We start from the raw sequence: 23,458 nt of genomic DNA, 5'->3' as shown, positions 1-23,458 counted from the left end.
CCACTTCCCTAGAATCTGCTGGCCTATTTGTATTTCGTAAGTAACAGCTTATGCTGTATTGATAAGAGACCAAAGGGAATCGGCTCCTCCTTTCTACATCCTGTTGTTTTCACTTGCCACAGTCCTGGCTCCCAGGCTTATGGATTTTATGGTCCAGTAAAATTTCAGCAACCACATGGAAATGTGATGGGAGATAGGGAAGCAGTAAAATAGAGCCCTTAGTTCACTGTTGCCTTGATAGGAGAATAGAGATGCACCTGCACACACTCACACACACCGGCTCCCTATCTCCATGCATCTCACCCCTGGTTCAGAAATCAGTGGGTGCGAGGCAGCGAGGCAGAACACCAGCAGAGGCGATGCATCCCAGGGCAGCCTCCCTCTGCCCCGCGCTTTCTCCATGGAGCACGTGGCCGCTGGAGATCCTTTCCAAGCTGGTGGAAACATGGCGGCATTTCACCTTGAGGTGAAACCCAGTTCACCACCCTGCAGCTGTTCCATGGATCCTCCGTTCCTTTCCAGTCAGAAGAAGTCTACACCAGATGTAACCATGTCCAGACACTAAACCGGCTCAGCCTGAGTGAAGCCCTATTCTCACATAGCAGGGAGGAGAGAGGAAGCAAGGGAAGCAATTTTGTTTTGTTTTTGTAAAGTAAGGACGCTGGCACATGATAATGGGAAAAGAAGACTACTTTTTGTACCAATATTAATAAAATCAAATGGGAGCTTAATTATGTTTATAATTTCATTTAACTTCTAAATATACTTACTATTTACAATTGTATATATTAAAAGATGTGTTTTAACTGTATAATAAAATGCCAATCTCAAAACTGAAGGAAGCCCTTTTACCAATCTTTGCAGGTCAGAGAAAGCCATCTTACAGAGCTGAGATGCCTCCCTCGCACATTTGCAGCTTGGTGAGTGACATCGAGGTTATTTGCTAGTGAACGGCTTTGCCACCAGCTCTGAGTTTCCAGTTGGTAGTTCAGTAGTACCAGGCCATCTGCGCCTTGCATTATTTCAGCATACACCAGGTGGCGATAAGGAAGCATATAAAAGCAAGTGGCTTTCATCTGAATGAGAATTCAGGTTTTATTTTTTTTAACACTTTTATCTAAAAATTCAATTAATTTGATTATTAAGGAAAAATGATCTCTATATAACAAAATCAAGTCTATAGAGCAAAGACCCCAAACACTGTAACACCTCAAAACAGACATTTGTTAAATTTTTAAATTTAATTTTTTGACACATTTTCCTTGATCTCTGTATTGTTCCCTTGAAAGAATTTTTAAATGTGTGAATCACCCCCAAATCAGGTTTTTTTATACTCAAGCCAAATCATAACTTTTAACTCAATGGAGAGTCTCCATCTCGCTGTTGGTTGCTCGCTTGAAGTCCAAAGTTCCTGTCATTTTATTCCACCTTTCATGGTGTTTACCCCTGATGAGAGACGGGATTGCTCTGGCTCTTCCCCACTTTCAGCTGTCAGTGCTTCAAAGTGACACGTCTGCAAGCTGTTTCCAACTCTGCCCCACCTGGGAGAAGGTACAGAAAGGGACAGGTTGTTCAGAGGTACCTTCTCAAGTGGAATTTGCACTTGGGACCCAAAGGTGTATTAGCAGGGTCAATGGAGAAAATTTGGAACTTAGGGACATTCTTTCTTTAAAGGCAGATAGTGATGGATTGTGGCGATAATGACAGAGAAGAAGAGCAGGGGAGGTCTGTGGGGTGAGGGAGGAAGAGGAATGTCTTGTGCACAGTGGTGACCATCATGTTAGTTTTCTGTCACTGGATTAAACTGGATACCCAGAGCCCTGACTCACCGTGGCATGTCCAACAGTCCAGTTCTCAGCCCTCACCTGGAGAGATCCAAAACCATGGATGATTGAGAACTGCACCCTTATATTCTGAATAAATAGCTCTACAATGGTGTCAAAAAATGGTTTGCTTTCTTGTTCTACTTCCCCATGTGATTTTTAAAGTAGACTCAAAGTCCAGAGCAAGTGATTTAAGCTAGTGATCTCACCAACACATGGAAGGCCGTCAGTTCAGTCATGGTTAAGAATACTTGGGATGTGATCTGTACTTGGCTCAGTGGGAAAATGGGAAAAGGAATTGAATTTCTTTTCCATTAGCTTTTACTATTATTAAATAAGCCTTTTCTATTATGAAATACAAATTCATAAATTTATAATGTGACTCTATGCCTTTTTATCAGAGTTGTCAGGAAAGTTTAGAAAACCTACATTCTTTCCCATGAATTTATCTATAAAGGTGACAATATATAAATAGGGAAAACACACAAATATGCAAAAGAACTTCCATGTTTATTCATTATCATAGAGCGTTAGAACTGGAATAGAACATAAAGATCCCAATATCCATATTTTTCAAACTCCAGCTATGATTTAGTATAGTGTTGTGAAATCAATTTTGAGTGTTGCAGCTAGCATTTTTTTAAGTGAAAGGAGTAAAACATGGCAAAATAGAGGATAAAATATCAGAGTTCATCACCTGCAGTAAGGGTATATCCTGGATGTCTTATAAAACTTCACTGTCATGGACTGCCATGCAAAACCTCTTTCTTACAGTGGGTAGTCAGCAAAATGTGTGCAAGCCACTATTATAAACAGTTTTATCCCTTTATGGAGGGAACAAATGGGTCTCAGAGTAGTTAAGAAAATATTCACAAGTTGGCTTGAGAAAAAGACTGGATTATAAACAGGCTTCCTGAATATTACCTTCGGGCTTCTTTTGGGGCCAGTTAGATCAGGTACCAGAGGGAACTCTTTGGAGAGGAACATTAGTATGACATATCAAGTAAAGTACTTGAGGTTTGAGGAAGCTAAATTACAGCATTCAAATCTATAGTTTTAATATAAAAAGCTTAGATTCTGCTACTTTTTAAAGACATTTGACTGTTTTTTTTTACCCAGAAGTCATTATTTTGGGATGACTGTATTGGATTGAAGTGTAAGATGGGCTGAGACAGACACCAGGGTAAGAAGGAGCAGATCTGTTGTGGTTGGAATCTGATGATTGAAGAAGTCTAAATTGTCAATGAAATGATAATGGCAGATAAAGAGAATCATGGGACCATTTTGATGTGCAATACATTGGTCTTGGAAAGAGATGGACCATAGGGCAGTGTTTCCCAAAGTAAGTTTTGTCATTGACATAGTAATCACTTGGGACCCTTGTTAAAATTCATATTCTTGTGTCCTCCCCTCGCTGTATTGAATTGGGTGAGACTTAGGGAGTTGTTTTGGAATGTATACTGTCAGGTAATTCTTATGTTCTTAAAATCTGAGAAGCACTGAAATTAGATGTGAAAAAGACCAGATGTCAATGATAACCAAAATATGTCGAACCAAATTTGTGAGCTTGTCTGCTAGTCAAGCTCAGCTCCAGGGGTGATGGCAACAGAGGTAGTTGGATATTGGGAGCAAGCCATGATTGATCTAGTATATTGACTGACTGACTGCTTAACAGGAGCCAAAAATTGCCTTCTGCTGTGTCTTTAATTGCCTTTATTCAATTATTCACTCAACCTATCACTCAACCTAAATGCTTCCTATAGCCGTGGTACTCTGTGGAGCTCTGGGAATGCAAAGGTGAGCAGAGGATGATATGAGAGACATTAGCTGTCATACCCAACTTCTCTCCAAGCTTAATGGCTTTTCCCATTTGATCATTGGAAACCACAGGTTCTTGTTCCCTACAACACTTTCATTCCCAAGTTACAGCTGAATGGATCAGTAATGGACCCCTTCCCAAAAGCCAGGAAGTCTGTTGGCCAGATGCTCTCCTCCAGAATTTGAAGGTGACCTAATGACTGCCATCAGTGGATTGTCACGTGTCATGGAGATGCAAGGTATGGACGAGTTTACATCTCAGGGAGGGTCACAGTGCCTCTCTAGCATGGTCCTCAGATCTGAGTTCACACATCACTTCCAAAAGAAGTCCTTGCTGTCCTCCTGAAATAGATCATAGCCTCCTGATGTTTTTCTTTCTTTGGTCTGATGTGATTTCCCCTTATTTCCTTTTAACAATTATAATTTAAAAAAATTAACTCTTAGAATCACTGTCACTTTATCCTAACTGTAATATTTCATGAGTGCTGGGAACATTTTTCTTTTATTAAAATATCTTATTTATTAAAATATCTCTCTGCTTTGCAACATAAATACCTGCTTAATCACAAAATTGACTTGAATTCATTTTATATTTTAATAATTGTAAGCAGGTTCTAATTGGTTTTCATTTTAAGATTTTCTTGAAAAGTAGTGGAATTGATTTAGTTTTCTAGTTTATTTTCTTTCAGCACCTACTATAGTGAAGAAGCAGAAACCAGATTACCACTGCTATTTTCATTATATTTGAAATACTTTTTATCTCCTGCTTTATTTGATCATAAAAATTAAGGCCAGGATCCCTGAGCCCCAAGTTATCATGCATTATGAGAAGCTGTCTCTTTCAAGTGCTTCGTAATACTTCTCTTCCATCTGACTAGTAGTTGCCCTTGATTCTTCATCTGTGCTCCCCACGTCCATCAGCAAGTCCAGTCAACTCCACTGTCAAGGCCTATCTTCAATTCAGTGACCTCCATCCGCAGCTGCACTGCTTCGTCCTGGTTCAGATCACCATCTTCTCTCACCTGATCCTCTGAAACAGCCTGCTACGTAGCTTTTCTCCTGCTCCCGTCCCTACTCCCCAAATTACAGGGTGCTGTTTAGGAAACAGGAACAAAATTCTGCTACATTACTACTTAAAATTGTCCAGATTGCTCAAGGCTCTTAGGATGAACTCCAGACTCCCTTCTCTGATTTACACCATTGGGCCTTTCCTGTTTTTCTCATCTTCCAGTTGTCCACCTCTCTCCAGCCACACTGAATTGCTCTTGGGTCTCTGGCCATGCTGAGCTCATTTTTGTGATTGTTATTAAATTATTATGAACTTAGCTTCTATTTCTGCCTAGAATGTTCTTTGTCTTCCTGTTCACATGGCTTTCAATTTCAGTGCTACCTTCTCAGAGTACACAATCTAAAGAAGCAGCAGTCACCAGCTTCCATGTTACTCTGTTAATTTCTCTCTCTCCACTTACCACTACTCCTTATTATTCTTGTTTCTCTAATGTTTCTATTGTTGGCCTCACCTCCCTAGAAAGCCAACTTCATGAAATCAGAACCTTGGCTTCGAATTCACTCCAGTATCTGTGCAGCTGGAACTTGCCTCCAGGGGCATGATAGGACCTTGATAAATATTTATAGAAAGAACAAGCAGTTGCAGGAAGATGTAAGAGCTCTAACCCTGAACCACCTCTGCTGGCCACAGATTGAAAGTTTCATTGTTCTCATTGAATAGAGAATCTTACCATGGATAACGTTTTATTCATTAGCAATGAGGATGTACTATCTGAGTCTTCTCTGCATCCTTTGTACCAGGAGAGAGGGAGCATTCTCATTGTTACATATTTCAGCAAAGACAGGAAGAGCTTCTGACAGGAGAACTTTAGAGTTTAGATTTTGTCCTCCACTGAGCTCCTTGGAGGAAAGAATGAATCACAAACCTTGTTGCTCTCTCTCAGGCTCTGCTTTCTGGTTAATCAGGCTGACCTTTCTGGCAGGGACCATAGAAGAGTTAACTAATCAATGTCTATAAAGCATTTGGATAATGAAGAAGGCTCCAGAAATCATGATGACAAAATCTGTCTTTTGCTGACAGATGGGCTATAAGCAAGGAAAAGGAAGGCAAAAAACATGTGTTTATGCTGTGCAGGCTTCTACGGAGGGTGCGATTATTGTCCAACCTTCACACCCTGCAGCCTGTCTTTTATTCTGTCTGACTTAGGCCCTCAGATTGTTGCTCCTTAAAGGCAGCCATCCTAATATTATTTTCAAAAAACTGTTCTGCCAGGTTGGAGTAATTTTCTACTTTCCACTTGCATGTGGGAGGAAAATTGTCACCCTTTTATTACAGGGCTCTTTTGTGTCAGTGAAGACATAAAACATGGTCCTAAATTACTATGGACTGGACCCGTCTGGGTGGGGGTTCTGCTCAGGTTTAATTTGACGAATGTGGCTGGGCGTGTTTCCTCTGCTTGTCTCTGGAGGAGAGGAGCCCCCTCGCTGGGGGCCCAGAGTGCCCTCCTGCACCCTCTCTGTGACCCTGGGGCTGCTGTGTGGTTAATAAGGATGTTACTGGGAGCTGCCTCCGTAGAATAGGCCTCAGAGGATGGCTGTGCTGTGGTTTCACATGAATTTGCTAAATTCTGTGTCTCTTCCTATGGTCACCTTCACGGTCCCATGTCCTCATTGCTCTAGTATCGAAGTCCAAGGAATCCACCATGTTTCACATGTGAACCCTTCTATAAAAGGTGCTGAAAGAAAACAGTGGGGAGAAGGAGGCATTCAGTCCAAAGGAGTGGGTTCAAAAGGGAGCACAAAGTGAAAAGACCGGCATTTCAGGCGGGGGACATTCTGGTGTCTTGAGATCATATCCCCTCATTCTGTCTTACCTTACCAGCAGGGTCATGGTTTACAGCCATCCCTGCTTCAAGTTCAATAACTGGCTCACAGTTGGATTCAAGACCACATCTCCCTGTTCGATACTGCCATCTTTATCTCCTCGAGAAGCTTTGCTCTTCCGAGGCAGGAAGGAAAGCTTTGCTGAGACACGCCCTCACCCTTTGTTTTGGAGGGAGTCACAAATCAAGTTGCTGTTTGACAGAATTTGGAGTGAATGGAGAGGGTATCCAGAGAGCGGAGAGAGTGAGACCCGTAATGACATGAGCAGAGAGAGATCAGGTTTCTAATATTCCCAATTTGAAAAGACACTCGTAAGCTTGAAACTCTTGCCAGCTTCACAGAAGCTATAAGTAAGAAGCAATTTTCTCTGAGGTGTTTTGTGTCCTCTACAACATCCGGAAAGTCATGCAACTTTGGGCCTCTCCTCAAAATGCTGAGAAAATGAAGTTTCCCACGTATGATTTCTACCAAATGGTCAGAATACCATTGTGTGGCAGGAATTCTAAGGCGCTATTACTCAGCACAGAGCAAAGTGTGCCTTTTAATGAATCAAAAAGCATCAGAGAAGTGTTTGTTCACAGCTGTTTGATAGCCTCGATCATGCTGTGTCCAGGTTCCTTTTCATAATTAGAAGTGCAGAAAGGAAGCCCAGTCTTCCCAAATTGCGGGAATGTTTCACAGAACAATAAAGGGCTGCTCCCATATATCCTCTGTCGACAGACAATAAAGGAGAAAATTGGTGTACTAAAAAATGATAGTAAGGCTTCGGAGACAGGGATGGTGGTGGTAGATTCGTTAAATAGTTATTTTGGCTCTAATCTTTCTGTAGGACAAAGAGGATAGAGAGGATCTTTCCTCTTCTCTCTTCTTCCCAAAGAGCCCGTGCTGTGAAAAATCATTTCTATCAAAAACAAAATAAAACACAAAAACAAACCCATATTAAGTAATGTCGAAAGGCATGTGGGAGATGCAGGGAGGCAGTCAGCAGACTTATTTCCCACAGCACTGGGGAAATAGGATCTGGCTGCTTCTGGGGTTCCTGGACCTCTGCTGCTCCCCACCCGTCCCCATGGCTCATGCCCTTATGCCTTGGGGTCTCTTTCCAGGTAAGGCATCTGTGTAAAATAGGACCAGAGAGAACCAGATGCCTCCCTCTCCACCTTCACCTGCTTCTCCTTAGTCTGCTTTGTTTCTTTATAACATTTATCACCCGCAGTCTTATTATGAATTTAACTTGGTTTGTCTTCTGCTCCCCTCTACTAGAATTCACCCTTCATAATGGCAAATACTCTTATCACTTTTCCTGACTGTTGGGTCCCTCGAGTCTCCAATAGTGTCTGATACATTACAGGGACTCAACGAAATACCTGTGAGATGGATCCATCATTGAAAACTCACAGGTGCTCTCTGATGCCAATCTCTCCTTTGTTTTCTAAGTTTGGTTTTGGCTCTTTTCCTTGAGACTTGGGGGCATAATGGATTGCAAATCATTTTTCTAGCACTTTAAAATAATGTACTTCTTATGTATATCCTATAATTAGCCACATTGGACTAGACTATTTACTGTTTTTAGATATACTCCATAACACAGTTGGGAAAAATACTGGTTTTAGGTTTAGGCAGATTTCTAGTCTAGTTCTTCCTGGTTGAGCCTTCTTTTTTTCTACATAAAAGAGATGAAGGAATAGTTATGTAAAACTGCAGAAAGAGAAAGAGGTCTTTGTGAATTGATTATTTTCCTCTAGGAGTTCCTGCTGAAGATGCTTGGGCCAGGCTGTGCTCTCCCAGCCAGCCTGATTTCATCTATCTGTCTAGGCCTGGGCAGACTAGCAGAAGCCGCTCTTTTCTGACCTTATGCCATTGCAGGCCTGATTTTTGTTAGGGCTCCTCAGGAAGTACAGATCTGTCATTTTGCTGTGGCCACCTGGAGGGTCAGATCAAAAGAGGCTGAAAGGGTGACTGACTTCTCCACCTGGACCAGCGTCACCCTCCCGGTGGGTGAAGGGAACCCTGTCATCCTCACACCCTACGAGCTGTTCATCTTCCCCAGCCATTTGTCCTGAGCCAAGGCCTGGACGCATCCTTCTGAGACTGGAAGCTCCAGCGCCAGTTCCGTACCAGGCTTAGTTTGCTTCTTCGTGCCAGGAGCAGCTCGCTCTCCATGTGGGAATCCTACCTGGAGGCTCCCCCAGCCCGGAACTCTTGAGGCCTTCTTCCGTGCCTGACACTGGGAATTGTCACTGGCTTCCCAGAACATCTCCCCTGCCCCATGGGACTCACTGGAGATAGACCAAAATGGCGGGTCCACTATCTTTATCTTTTCCCATGATATTGTGGCTCACATGGGCCCAGAGTCCATCATGATAAGGAAAACTACAGAATCTGGAGAAAGAGCAGCTGGTCTTTAAAAAAAAAATCATAATTTTGCTGGCTGCAATGATACATGCCTGTAATCCCAGTGACTTGGGAGGCTGAGGCAGGAGGATCACGAGTTCGAGGCCAGCTTTGGCAACTTAGCAATACACTGTCTCTAAATAAAATTTGAAAAGGGCTAGGGATGTGACTCAGTGGTTAAGTGCCTCTGGGTTCAATCTCCAGTACCAAATCAATCAATAAATGAATGAATGAATGAATGAATAAATGATTTCCAGACCTTGGATGTTAAAACCTCTCCTCAAGCTTGCCTCCCTTCCTGGGAGGTCTCATCTAGCCTGTATGTTGGTCTTCCGTCTCTATCTGACCTCTGCTGTCATTGCTGGCTGCCATCACAGTTGCCAGGGGAAAGACCTAGGCCAGGGCATCTTCTCCCACTTCTGAACAATTCTGATGCACAGCGAGGATTGGGAAATGCTAACATGAGGATGATGGCAAAGTTTCTTTCCCTGGCCGATAGTTCCCTCCTAAGCTGGAGCGTCCACTTGAAGTTGCTTGATATATCCATTTTGGTAACAACAATAATGATAAATAATACTCAATATTTATGAATCAGGCCCTGTCTTATGAGCTTCTCAATTATTAACTCATTTTCCACTCTAGTGTTCTAAATGGACAATCACTCCTGTGGCAGAAAGTCTGCTCTCCTGACCACTATTCTATGCTGTTCTTTCCAAATGTGACAAAGATGCAACCAAATTCAGCACCTTCAGATGTTATCAGTTTTTTTTCCCTTACCCTCTACTCAATTTACTCCTCCTCTCATGTTCTTTGTCCTGATGATGAATGGCCACAGGATCCACACAGCTGACCAGCACTCTACCAACTGAGCTATACCCCCAGCCCTATTCTAGAATCCTCTATGTTCTACTGCTCTAACCCCACTCCCAACCTCCTCCTGCCAAGTTACCTGAAGCTTGGGCACTCTTCTCTCACATGCTTTAGTAAGCGCACCTGCTCTCTCCACCCTATTGCCCACCAGCCCAAGTGCCACAAGGTGCAGCCTGCTCTTGCATCTAAGGTAGCTGTACATAGGTCATGGGCTCTTCCTGGATTTTAGGCAAACTCCTGCCAGAAAATTATCACCCTCTATGGATACCCTTTACTAACAGCCTTTGGAAGGGACAGCCACTTCAGGTGTTCCATGCCTGGAGAGTGGGTCAGGGCCATATCATCCCTTAGTACATGCTTGGGTTTAACAAGCAGTGTATGAAGTCAACTGAGCATTCTCTCCGGGACTGCTGAGGGTGTGTAAGAGGAGATGATCTCAGAACTTGCATTCAGAGTCCAAGCGATTAGTTCTGAAAGAGAAGTATGGATAAATAACTGGAAAGTTACTGAGCATGGGCATGCTTAATGAGGATCTAAATAATTCGCGATGGTGAAGGATATTGAATTACAATTAAGCATATATTTTAAAACTCTCCACAGAGGTGTTTCTGAGTTAAATTCACCTGAGTGTTGTCAAATCTTACGGAGTTGATTAACTTGATACTCTTTTACATTTTATAAAACAGGCGGTGCTGATGCAATTGTGAGTTTTCCCCACCCTTCTGCGGCTCTCTTTCATGAGGAAGAGTCAATTATCTAGTCTTTTCTGTGCAAAGCAAGGAGCCACCAACTGTGTGGCAGCAGTTAAGGGAGTCACGGGAGTAGTATGTAGGAGGGGCTAAGGGGCTGCTGGTCACAGCCAGTCAGTCTTACCTGTCAGCACCAAGGTGACTTATAAGATATCCTTAGGAGAGAAGCCAAAGAGCCTAATTTCACTCCTTAAAATTTGGTTTGAGGTGAAATAAATCTGAAGTGTTCTGTTTAGCTGACTTCATTTATTTAGCCAAAATGTGACCACAAGTAAATAAAAACCAGAAAATTCTACCTTTCCAGTTTGCACAAATACCATAGATAAACAGTAGTGAGATCATAGTAATATTGTATTAATGTTTTATGAAGAGTTTTGTCTATTTTAAGTATTCACATGCTATTATATATGCCACCGATTTGTTTACCTCAGCATATTATTAACCACATTATTTGAGTGGTGGTAATTCCTAAATTTTATAACATGATTCTGGCTCCTGAAGGGTGTCATTGAGAAAACCAAAAGAATGGGTTATGAATAAGAAATCATGTCTTGGATTGGAAGATTGTCCCTGAAATTCATTTAATTTGTGACACATGTCAACATTAAGAACATATGTTAAAATAATTGCCTTCATGTAAGTGTTCTTGTTGGATGTCTTTCACAGAACATCCAAACACACCTGATGTTTAGAAAAATATTCCCCAAATTCATTACAAGCCACCTGGCCAGGTTCTGCCTATGAACATTTTACATAGTGCTGCAGATTTCTTTATGAATTGCTAATACATGTGTTTTGCATTTGTAAACATTTCTACTTTTCAGGATGAATTTTTTCTTTGTGAGTTTTTTCAGATACCTGACTATATTTCATGTCTAGTGCTGTTATGTCCAGAGCCCCTTCTAAATAATCTCATCCTTGAATATCACCTTGATCTTGTTGAAGTTAAATTTAAGACAGAAGTATATCTTCAGGAACTAATTTCTGACAGATACTTGGAGAGCAGGAAAACCATTTCTCCTGTGCCTAATAGAAAGGAGATTTGCATACAGGTTGTGAAGATTTTTATAGCACTTCACTATACATCCAAAAATTCATATAAAAAAGTTGACTATCCTGAAAATTTCCCAAGAAATATAGCTGGTGCTGTTTACATTTCATGTCCGATTGAGTCAGGATAAGCAATGCTGAGATTCTGGCATTCTGATTCAGCACATGTGGGTGCAGCCAGCCAGGGTGGAAGTCACAGCTGGACTGCTGTTGGCTATGTGAACCTTACCTAATTGATTTCTTAATCTCTAAAGGATCCTTGTTCCATTTTTCACATTTCGTGGGCATCTATTTTATAAGCTCATTCTGAGAATTAAATAAATATATATATTTATAAAAAACCTAGAAGATGGCCTAACATTATCACATAATAAACACATTATAAGCAACAAAAAAATTAATTTAAAATTCTGTTCATTTTGACTACAATTTGTAGGCTTAAAAGTATTTTCATGCAAGTTCTACATATTTTTCTGATAAGGTCATTTTAATAGTAGAAGGAAAATAAAACATTCAGGCTAAAGGGAGTCTGTGTCCAGGTCCAAAGCTTGGTTTATATTTATTTTTCAAAATTTCGCCATGACTTGACGTGGAGGTCAGTGTGACAGATCACTGGTCTATAGTAGGAAGGAAATTGAGAGTGACTCACTAATGGGAAATAGAATTTTTCATAATTCTTTTATGAAATATAGTACAGTCTATGGCCATACCACCCTGAACGTGCCCAATCTCGTCTGAAATATAGTTCAAATATTGCTCTCATAGGAACCTTTTCTGGATTGTTTCTTTTAGACAACCAGAGTTAGACCATAATGTGTATTGTTCTAAATTGAATAAAAGTAAACAAGTTTTTACTTCTGAGTCAGAATGGAGTATTTCCGTATTTAATTAACTAGAGGCAATGTGGCCAAGGAGCCTGGTGAGAATTCACATAGATCATCTCACCAATTCTACCTTGGAAGTAATTTTGAAATCCAGAGAAGAACCCACCTGTTTAAATGTCAATTCTACTTGTATAAAATGAATTCTTGAACTGGACTCATGTGGAACCAACCTTGTTCTCTATTTGGGGCCAGGTCTGTCCCCAGGAACCTACTGTATTACAAACAAAGCTGTTGAACTTCTCACACTGGTCAAGAGCTTCAGAGATATTCACTGGCTCTAGGAACTGAGAAGGGGAAGATTGACAGATGACATTCAAGTTTTTGCCTTGAGCACTTGAATGAATCATGGAGACATCTGATCGTAGGCAAAAGAGAGGAGAACGAGGATATTGGGGAATGGCACTGTGTCCAGCGTCAGTTGCGTAACAGCCGAGTTGCTTGAGGATATTAAATTGGAGGCAAAGACCTCTGTCGGAGGGGGCAACTTTGGACACATGGGCCATTGTTGTGGTTTGTATCTGAAATGTCCCCAAAGCTCTTGTGTTAAAAACTTGGTCCCCACTGCAGGAGTGTTCAGAGGTGGGGCCTTTGAGAGGAGCCTGGATCAAGAGGATCGTATTTTAAATTGGGAGGTGGTGGAAACTTTACACGGTGGGACCTAGTTGAAGGAAGTAGGTGACTGTGGGCATGATCTTGAAGGGTGTATTTTGTCCCTGGCCACCCCTATCCCTCTCTGCTCTCTGGCTACCACGAGATGAGTAGCTTTCCTCCAGCATGCCCGTCCACTGCTGGCCTAAAAGCAGCTAGGCCAACCGGTCATGGACTGAAATCTCAAACTGAACTAAATTAAACCTTTCCTTCTTTAAGTTGATTCCCCTCAGTTATTTTGTCACAGTGATAAAAACTAACCCAAATGGAGATGTAGATTAGCAGCTCTCAAGGTACAGCTGACAATTATCCACAATGTGTGTGGATAATCCTGTCCAAGAGGACTGTACAGGGTGATGGGAACAGGACGCGTAGGCCAGGGCCCTGAGGAATATGGGCACTTAAGGGAAAGCTAGATGAGGAGCCAGTAAGGGGACTTAAAAAGAGGGGTTAAAGAATGCAGTATGTTACAGAAATCAAAGAAGTGCAGAAGGATAAAGGGGGTCAACCCTGCCCAGTATCTCTTTACATCAATTTTGAAAGTAGACTACAATGCAGGTCTAAATAAAATACCTTTGAGTGAAAAAAGAAAAACTAAATAAGGTAAATAGTGATTAAGTTAACCATAACTTTACACAATTCTCACTTCATAGACAGACATGTTAAAGTCTGTCTGCAGGAAAGAAGAATAAGTAGTTTAGTACTGGTGAGAGGGCTTCATGAATTTGGAAAGTGTCATAACTTGAACATTCACATAACTCTATTGCTTTTACAGGTGGAGAGTAAGGGCCTGGGAAGGGGAATTCATCGGCCTAAAGTCACACAAAGAGTAAAGGGTCTTGAAGTGGGGAAGAGTTAAGGACCCCTGACTCTCAATACTTGTTTGGAAAAAGAAAATCATTAAAGCAAAGCTGAAATAGTTTATAATAATGAGGGTTCATTAACATGACTCAGACAGTAATGATGACAAGAAGTACATAAGAAAAATCAATTGCCTTTGAAAGGGAAGTAATGAGCAACTCACAATATCCCCAGCGGACATGGGGAAAGGAATTTGAACCCATCTGGAATGACTGAAGTATTGCAAGGTCTGTCCAGAGGTTGAGTGATGACCGTATGTTCTTCTTTGGTCATGGTGAGAGTCCCGGTCGGTCGTGGGAAACCACCGTCTTCAAAGCCGAGTTGATAAGCTTTCGGAGCATTGCTCTAAGCTCCAGCTGTGTTCAATGTGAAGTGGACAGATGTGGACTTCCAGTGTGATCTACACTCACAGTTTAGGATGGACCACACTGGGGAGGAAGAAAGTGAGGGAGCACGAAGAACTGTATGTGCACTGTGGATTTAGAAAAAGAATCCACAGTAAGTGTTCATAACTTACATTAAGTGTAACATTAACGTGAGGAAAATATCCTTTGGAACATAGTGATTTCCAGAAAGATGATAGAAATTACATTTTAGATTTGTGAAATTGAAGAGGAATCTATTGCTTTCCCAAAGCAACTATTTAAGTGTTGTCTCCAGGTATTACATAGTGTACCCCCCTGTTGAGACCAGGGAGGCTGGTCATAAAGGACTCTGTCACCTAACCGGCAGTTCACTTGCTTCCATTTCTCCCAGGAGAGGGGCTGGTTCATTTAAACCTAGGTTACAGTCCTTATCCTTGGTGTGTTGGAACTTCCTGCCATACCATAAAACGATGTTCGACAGATACAGTCCCCAAGCTAAATACGGCCGACTGCCCATCCAGAGTTTCACTGCAACATAACCATGTGTTCACTCTTTGCCCATGACTGCTTCATGCTACAGTGGAGGAGCCGAAAAGTTAGAGAGGAGAGATTATGGGGCACAAATATAAAATATTTACTATCTGACCTTTTACAGAAAGTTGGCTAATCTCTGCCATAAAAGAAGATATTAAAAAATATAGTGAGATGTGAATTTTGGAGTTAATCTTTTATGTTCAACATGCTTAGTCACACTGAAAAAGTTACCAATGCTTGTCTTTCATGGGAGACATTTTGACACATTTCAGAACACTGAACCCTGGCAATCTTCTTAGTACTGTATGACTTTTCATGGAATTTGTCTATCACTCATTGACATGCATGTCTTACTAAATCTCACAGAATACTACTTTACCAGGTCTAATTAACATAATGCAATGATGTTAAATGCTCTTATGATATATTCTCTGGGATACAAAAGGTTGGATTTTTATAGAGATGAGGAGAACATGTATAACCCTGAGATCAGTTGAAGAGGGTACTACCATTCCTGTCAGATGAAGGGCATCAGTTATCTTCTTGTGATTGTATTTATTAATAGGGATTTAGAAAAAAGCATCCACAGTTCAATAGGTGGATATGTGCATTAGTTACTCAAGGGGCTTTAGTAGTTTGTACCAGTAAAGATACCATATTGGCAATGGGGGCTGTGATTGACATCACTCTTGAAGAAAGCTTATGATAATCTACTGTCACTCTACAAGATCTACTAAGCCCCTGTATCAGTCAAAAAGTTGAGTTATATGGTGATATGATAGGAATTATCCTGTTTTCCATTTTTTGTTATTAATATTTGGAATTCTTCCACAAATGTATATTTTTCTCTTTACTCTGGGAGAAGCAGTTGTCCTTGGCCATTTCTACCACACACACTCAGTTCAGGGATTTTCACAGTAGCATGCTGTGCATTTCTAAATAACAGAAGTTCAAAATGGTCCTTCAGGTACACTGGGTACACTGTTAGGTGGACTACTTACAAGACTCCACATATATCCAATCTCTAAAATTCCCCACTCTGATTGATGAACCAATGTGGTCTTTAAACTCCCTGGAGATAAATGTTGACTCAGCCCTGAGAGCTGTTAAGTCTTCCTGAGACACTGCATACTGCATTGAGGTATGCGGCTGTGACCCACTATTGAGTTTCCAGTTTTGAATGAGGTGGAGAGAACTAGAAGACTCTGCAGTACAAGGTCCAGGCTGACCCTCCTCCAGTTTTTAAACTCACATTGTTTCTACATTGTCAAAACAGATTGTTTTGCTCTTTTGTGTAGATTTTTGTAGGATCTGTGGCAGGAATTCAATTTAGGTTGCTGTTATTTTCTTTGAGATTTTATTTCTATGTATCTTTGAGCACTCTGCTTTCTAAAACATATTTCCTTATTTTTTAAAATTATTTTATTTCTAAAAGCATAAAACAATGTGCACAATTCTTGTCCTGGTATTCTGTGTTCTTCATGTTTAATAAATTTCTATTTCATATGAAGAGAAAGTAAAATAAATAAACTACAAACCATGGACAGTGCACCTTTGCTCTGGAATTCCTCACCACTGTTATTTATTGCTCAGCCCAGCCCAGTGCATCTTCTTTGTAACTTCCACCTCACTTATTAGTTCCCAGCCTTCCTGTAGACCAGTTTAGTTTCTACTTTCCCAATGAAATCCTCCTTTAGTACTTTGATGCCTCATAATCTAATTTTTCTATGCATGGTCTTCTCAATATTTTCCATTTATACACTCACACAAATCCAATATTTCTCACTCTATGCATGTCTGTGTATAAAGATGAATGTGTCTAATTATGAATGATACCAGCTCACTTATTTTATCTTATGCCAGACTGTCTGACTCCAGAACCTGTGTATATTACCTACCCATGAGGTGCCACTGCTCTCTCCTGGGTCAGTGACAAGCTTCAGTAAATGGAAATGGCCACTTTTCCTGGAACACTGAGGCATTATAACTCATTCCTTTACAATAAGCACTTGGGAAGTCATCACAAATAAATTGTGGCTCTTGAGATGAGGCTGCTCTCTATCCCTGAGGGCTAAACTCAACACTCAATAAGGACAGGGCGTGTTTCTTTAGTGCCATTTTACCCTTGGGCTGGGTGTGCCTGCTCACCATAGCTGCTTCATTTATATTGCTTATCAGGATATTGATAATGATTTTAAATTTGTTGAGAGCTAAAAGCTATTACATAATTTCATCAAAACTCTTTTTGCAAATACTTTTCAAAGGTTGGTTCAAATTTTTTCTACATTTTAACTCTCCTAAATTGATTGTCTTTATTTCTCCACTTCTACCTTTTCTGATATCTCAAAGTAGAAATCACATCTTTTTGTTCTTTAATTAGCTCCTTGTCCAAACATCATGAAACATTGTTGATTTCTTTTAAAAGGCCAACGTTTTCAGAGTTGATACTTGCATAAAATGAATCATTAGCTTCTTTATAAATTGAGAACAGATGTATTTTGGAACTAATATCTATTGTTAGAAAAATGTGTGTTATTTGACATTAATATGAACTATAGGGAAGTTTTATTAAAAAGAGTTTTAAGAGGTTAACTTTACAAAAATCACTAAGTCTTTTTATTTTATTTTGAAGATTGCAGGACAAGGCTTATTATTTTTATAACTGGTCATGACTATTTTTCCACATCAGTGTTTTTTACCACTTTTTTTTTTTTTTTAAGAGCAACAGGGCTTTTGTTTTGAATCTTAAAGAATGATTAAGTCTCATTAAAGAACATACAATGCAAAAACTGTAACCAGTTTCAAAAACACATCTAATGTTCATAAAGGTTGTTATCTGGTTGGAAAACATTAAAAACTTATTAAATATTTTTGTTTTATTGTATCTTTTGACCAATGAGAAAAAAAAAGAGTAGATCATATTTACAATATGCATAATCAAGTATTTTGATTTTTCTATTTCAATTCATTAAAATGACATCAAATAACACCACTGGTATATCCATATTCCTTTAATTCATACCTGGGTGTTTTCCTCAGATTTACAATGACATTATAATTATATGTCATAATGAAGTCATGAGATGAGATACAATATGGTTTTGTTAGTCATTTGAGTTTTTCAAATAAATAGAATAAAGGTATAAGATGCATTTACTAGAATTTATTTCACAAAGACTGTTCATTTAGAATTTCATTTTTCTCAAAAGGTTTATCTGATTATATTCTTGGAAGCAAATATATCATCATAGGGAATAAAATAAATGCATTTTTTTTCAGAGTATATGAACTCTGTTAACAACCATTATGACAGTCCAGCCTATTAAACAATTTACTAAAGCAAAGAGGTCTTCATATTCTTTAGAAGTATAAGAATCTTTAGAAGTTACTGATATCAACCAACATTATGCAGCTATTTTCAAAAGTATGCTTCACTGAAGGGAAAACTCCCTGCATCCTGGGAGAGAGCACTCCTCTTTCAAAATTGATAGAGGTGTTTCAAAGTTCTCTCACAGATAAAACCAAGAGGAGCTACCTGGCAATTTCCCTGCACTTTCATTCTGAGGCATCAAAGAGCAAATCTGTCCTCCCTTTGACAAAAAAACTCCTAGTGAATGGATGATGGCCTTTCTTAGCCCCAATTTCTTAATGTTAAATAATCCTCATCCCTTCAGTTGTTTCTCCCAAAGCACAGGCACCAGAGTCTTTTAGTTGCTTTAATCTGGGTAATTGCTAACGTATGTGTTCCTTCTTATGTTGGCTGTGTTTTCAATGTGGTGTTCAAACTGGAACAGCGGATGTGGTCTGACCAGGTCAGAATTGCGCTAGAAGTCTGCCTTTGATCTCTCTGAACATCGTGTTTCTGTTAACCCAGCATAAATTTGACTCAGATAATGCTGATAACAACATTATACTGTTAAGTTTTCCATAGATGTATAAATATCCCAAAACCCGGATCAGTGACCTTAAATTGTATAATTCCCTTTTGTGAAAATAAATCTAGTAATTCACATAAAATTCATTAAATGTCTTGTACAGCATGCTAAAAAATATTAAATCACTTTTTGTGTCTTTAGTGCATAGTAGAGGATCTAGTATATAGTGGCTGTTCAATAAATGCTTTTGGAATAAATACTGATAAATTAGATACTTCTGAATTTTTACTTTAATGCATAATTTATCAGCACTATTCTAATGGAACATTTATCACATATTTTATAATTATAATTGCAGGCTCCATTCAATTCACTGATATTAATATCATATAAGACAAACTCAAGGATAGGGCTTGATGGCAATCTATCAGGGATTCCCTAAGGCTTCAATTAAGTGCCACAAGCATTTATCAGTGCTAAATGCATGTCAGGCTTGTGTAGGCATTAACAATATGTTGCCCTAAAAACATGCAGAGACTAGTTTCACATGGCCCTATTAATCAAAGCTGATTGGGTACAGTGAATCAACTAGCTGTTAATTCATCTATCCATACCATCATTTATATTTCATTTTACCTTATAGAGCTATTATTAGAGATTCTTTGATGCGTCAAGATAAACTATGTCTTCAGTATTGCATAATCTGCCAACCTGAAAATACCATTAAAAAAAGACATTAGGATAGATTTTAATCACTCATTCAGGAGGAAACTACCTTCAGGAGACTATGTAGGTTGGCATTTTGAGGCCCACATTTGCTTATCAGCTTCTCCAACTACTGTCCTAGGGATCTTGGGCAAGTTACTGAAAATTTTAAACATTTTTTTTTTTTTTCCACTTGTACAGCATAGACACTGACAGAACTGACCTCAGAGAGTTGTTTGGCAGATTAAGTAAGACAACTTCTCAGATCTGGTTGCTTGAGAAACAGATTCTGAGCCTCTGGGATTTGCATGCAAGAGGTAAATTGAAGAAATGACTGGGAATTCACACCAGTGGAGACTGGGGATATGGTGGAAGAGTGAAGGGCTGGATAGAGGGAGAAGCCAACCCGCAGATACTCCATGAGGAGCTCAGGAGCTGGGAGGTCTTCAGAGCAGGGAGAGGTCCTTAGCACCATTGCCGGGACCAGTCATTGGATGCAGTTAACTCTGCAGAGGAACTTGTGGTCTTGGGTGGGCAGCTTCCTAGGATGGGAAACAATATCCGAGAGGGACCCAACTGTGAGCTGTCAATGGCTGATAATTACAAGGTGATTATTACAGTGCCTGTTAGGTGTTAACTGAATAATATATGTTAGCTGTTATTATCATAATTATTCTATTTTATTCCTTAATTTATTTCTCTACTTTTTAAGATATTCTATTCTGGAATTTTTCTTTGCTCTTCCCTTATGAACTATGTTAGGAGTCCATTAAATTAATAGTTCTGACTTTTCTCTATCTGAGAAAACTATTTTTAAAGTTTTATTGATTCATAATTGATTGATAATAAACTGCACACTTTTAAAGTACACAAATGAATGGTTTATCTCCCTGACACAAACAAGCATGCCTATGAAAACATCACAAAGCAAGACACTGAACAATTCCATCCCTTCCATAAGAAACCTCATGCCTGTTTGTAAATTACCTACCTTCTACCCCATCTCCAAGTAGCACCTGATCTGCTTTCTGAAATTATAGGTTAGTTTACATTTCTCAGAATTTTATATAAATTAAATCATAGAGTAAATACTTTGGGGGATATGGCTTTTAATTAGCATACTTATTTTGAGGTTTGTCCATAAGATGATGCATACCAATATTTCATTTTGTAAACTGTGGAATGGTATTTCATTGTATGGATTTCCTGCAATTTGTTTATCACTTTACTTCTTCATACACTTTTACATTGTTTCAATTTGGGGGCTATATAAATAGATAAGAACATTCAGATGCAATATTTCTGTGAACGTACAATTTTATTTCTCTTGGGAAAGCAGGAGTGGAACACCTTGTGATTTACAAATGGTTTTTCCAACTCTGGTTTGTCTTTTGGTTCTATTAGCAATACCTCTTGAATCACAGAAATTCTTAAAGTCTTGTTTTCTTTTATGATTCGTTTTTGGTGTTATATCTAAGAAATTTTTTCTCAATACAAGATCCAAAAGATCTTCTATGTTTTGATTTATTACGATCTACAAACCATTTTGAATTCAGTTTTTTGTCAGGTATAAAGTAAGGATCAAAGTTCACTTTTTGGCAGGTAGATATCCAATGTTTCCAGCGACATTTATTAAAATGACCACCCTTTCTGCAGAGAATTTGCCACTTTTCTGCAAATAATTTTTCTATAAAATAATTAAGCTAGGTATGGCATATTTAGGTTATGTATTTCTTCTTGAGTGACTTTGGTAGTGCATGTCATCCAAGAATATTTTCATTTCATCTAAGAAATCAATTATTGGCATAGGATTATTCAAAATTATTTAATCCTCCACTGACATGTAGAGTCTGTATAGCATTTCATTTATTATTTTTTCATATCAGTAGCTTGTGCCTTTTTTCCCTGATCATAATTTGTTATTCTCAGAATAACAGCATTTGGATTCATTGATTTTCTTTATCATTTTTGTTTTTTATTGTTTTCTACTGTGACTTAAATATTTTATTTCTTGTACTTTCTTTGGGATCTATTTGCTCTTCTAGTTTTTAAAGCTAAGATAATTGATTTGATATTTCTTATTTTAATATAGGTATTTAAATGCTTTAAATTTCTATTTAAAGCTTTAGCTATCTTCCACAAATTTGGTATTGTCATATTTTAGTTTTCTAATTTCTTTTAAAAATATATGTTTAGAAAAACGTTTTCCAAATATTTGTTATTGGTCAAATATCTCTGTTATTAGTATCTATTAAATTGTACCAGAGTTAGAAAATATTCTTGGTTCAATTTTTAAGTATTTTCTAAGTCAATGAATCTTGTTTGTAGCCCAGAAAATGGTCTACCTTATTAAATATTCTATATGCAGTTGGAAAGATTGTGTATTCTGCTACTATTGAGATCAGCCTGGTCAATAGTATTGTTGTAACTTGTTTTCTTATAATTTTCTTTCTATTTGTTCTATCAATGTGCAAAGAGATGACATTCAAATATCCAAATATGATTATAGATTTGTAGATTTCTCCTTGCAGTTTTATCAGGTTTTGCTTAAAGCAATTTGAGGCTCTGTTATTAGGTGCATAAATATTTGCAATTATTTTTTCTAGATATATTGATTTACTGCTATGAAATCACTCTTTAAACCTGTCAACATTTCTTTTTCTTTAAATATATTTGTTATATAGTAACATAGTCACTCAAGCTTACTTTTGTTATTGTAAGCATTACACAGCCCTTTCTATGCTATTACTTTGTTTTTATAATTTGAGTAATTTTTTAAAGCAGCATATGGTTTTATTTTTGCTTTTTTACCCCATATGACAAGATGTTTTTATTTTTTCTCCATGTATTTAGGCTACTGGTATTTCATGTGAATATTAATATTGTAGTTTCAAATCAAACATCTTTTGTTTTCTAATCATCCCACCTGTTTTTGTTGTCTTTGTCCTCCTTTCCTGCCTCCTTTGGCATTAATTAATTTTTAAACTTTTCTCTCCTTTGGTGTCTTATTAGCCACACTCCTTGTTACGTTAGCGGCTGTTTTAAAGTGTGTAGTGCACACCTTTAACTGTCAGTCTACTTTCAAGTGACAATGTGCCACTCCACATGAGGTGAATGAACTTTGTGACAGCGTCCTTCTTTTGTCCCCAGGATCCGACTCTCCCACACCTGCATTCTACATGTTCAACTGAAAAGACTACTCTTGTGATCTTTTATTTAAAGCAGTTAAATATCTTTTAAAGATCTTTAATTAAGATTTTTTTTTGGGGGGGAGCTGGGGATGTAACTCAGTTGGTAGAATGCCTGCCTTGCCAGCACAAGGCCCTGGGTTCAATTCCTAGCATGGCAACAAAAAAAAAAAAAAAAAAGTTTTTTTTTTTTTTTTTTTTTTTTATTTAATGTGCAGTTACCATTTCCAGTGCTTCATCCCTGTGTGGATAGATATTTACATCTGGTGCTATTTTCCCATTGCCTAAGGATTTGCTTTATTCTTTCTTATAACACAAGTCTGCTGCTCCTAAATCCTTTTGGTACTTCTATATTTAAATACATTTTTATTTTAACTTTATCCTTGAAAACTAATTTTTCTGGTTATGAATTTTTTCCCCCTTTTCCTTTTTGGTCCTCTTGGTTCTCCACTGTCTTCTGCCTTATGTGGTGTATGATGGGAAGCCTTCTTATTATTTCTTAGACTATCTCTATATCTTTTTTGTTTTGAGTGTGGATAGGATTTTCTCCTTCTCACTGGTTTTAAGCAGTTGGTTATGCTGTGTCTCCACGTTTTCTCGTCATTTAATTGTTGCTATTTTTGAAGTGTGTTGCACTTTTGGAGTCTGTAAGCTTAGGGTATCCATTGCATTCTTTATTACTCCCTCAGACATCTTTCTGTCCCCCTGTCTTTCCTCTCCTTTGAAGCCTATCTAATTTATCTTTCTGCTTCATTTTGAGTTATCTCTTGACTCTGTTCAGGTTCACTGAGGTGCTGTTCTA

The sequence above is a fragment of the Sciurus vulgaris genome (assembly GCF_902686455.1).
Source record: "Sciurus vulgaris genome assembly, chromosome: 8".
Classification (NCBI taxonomy): Eukaryota; Metazoa; Chordata; class Mammalia; order Rodentia; family Sciuridae; genus Sciurus; species Sciurus vulgaris.
This window is presented reverse-complemented; position numbering follows the sequence as displayed.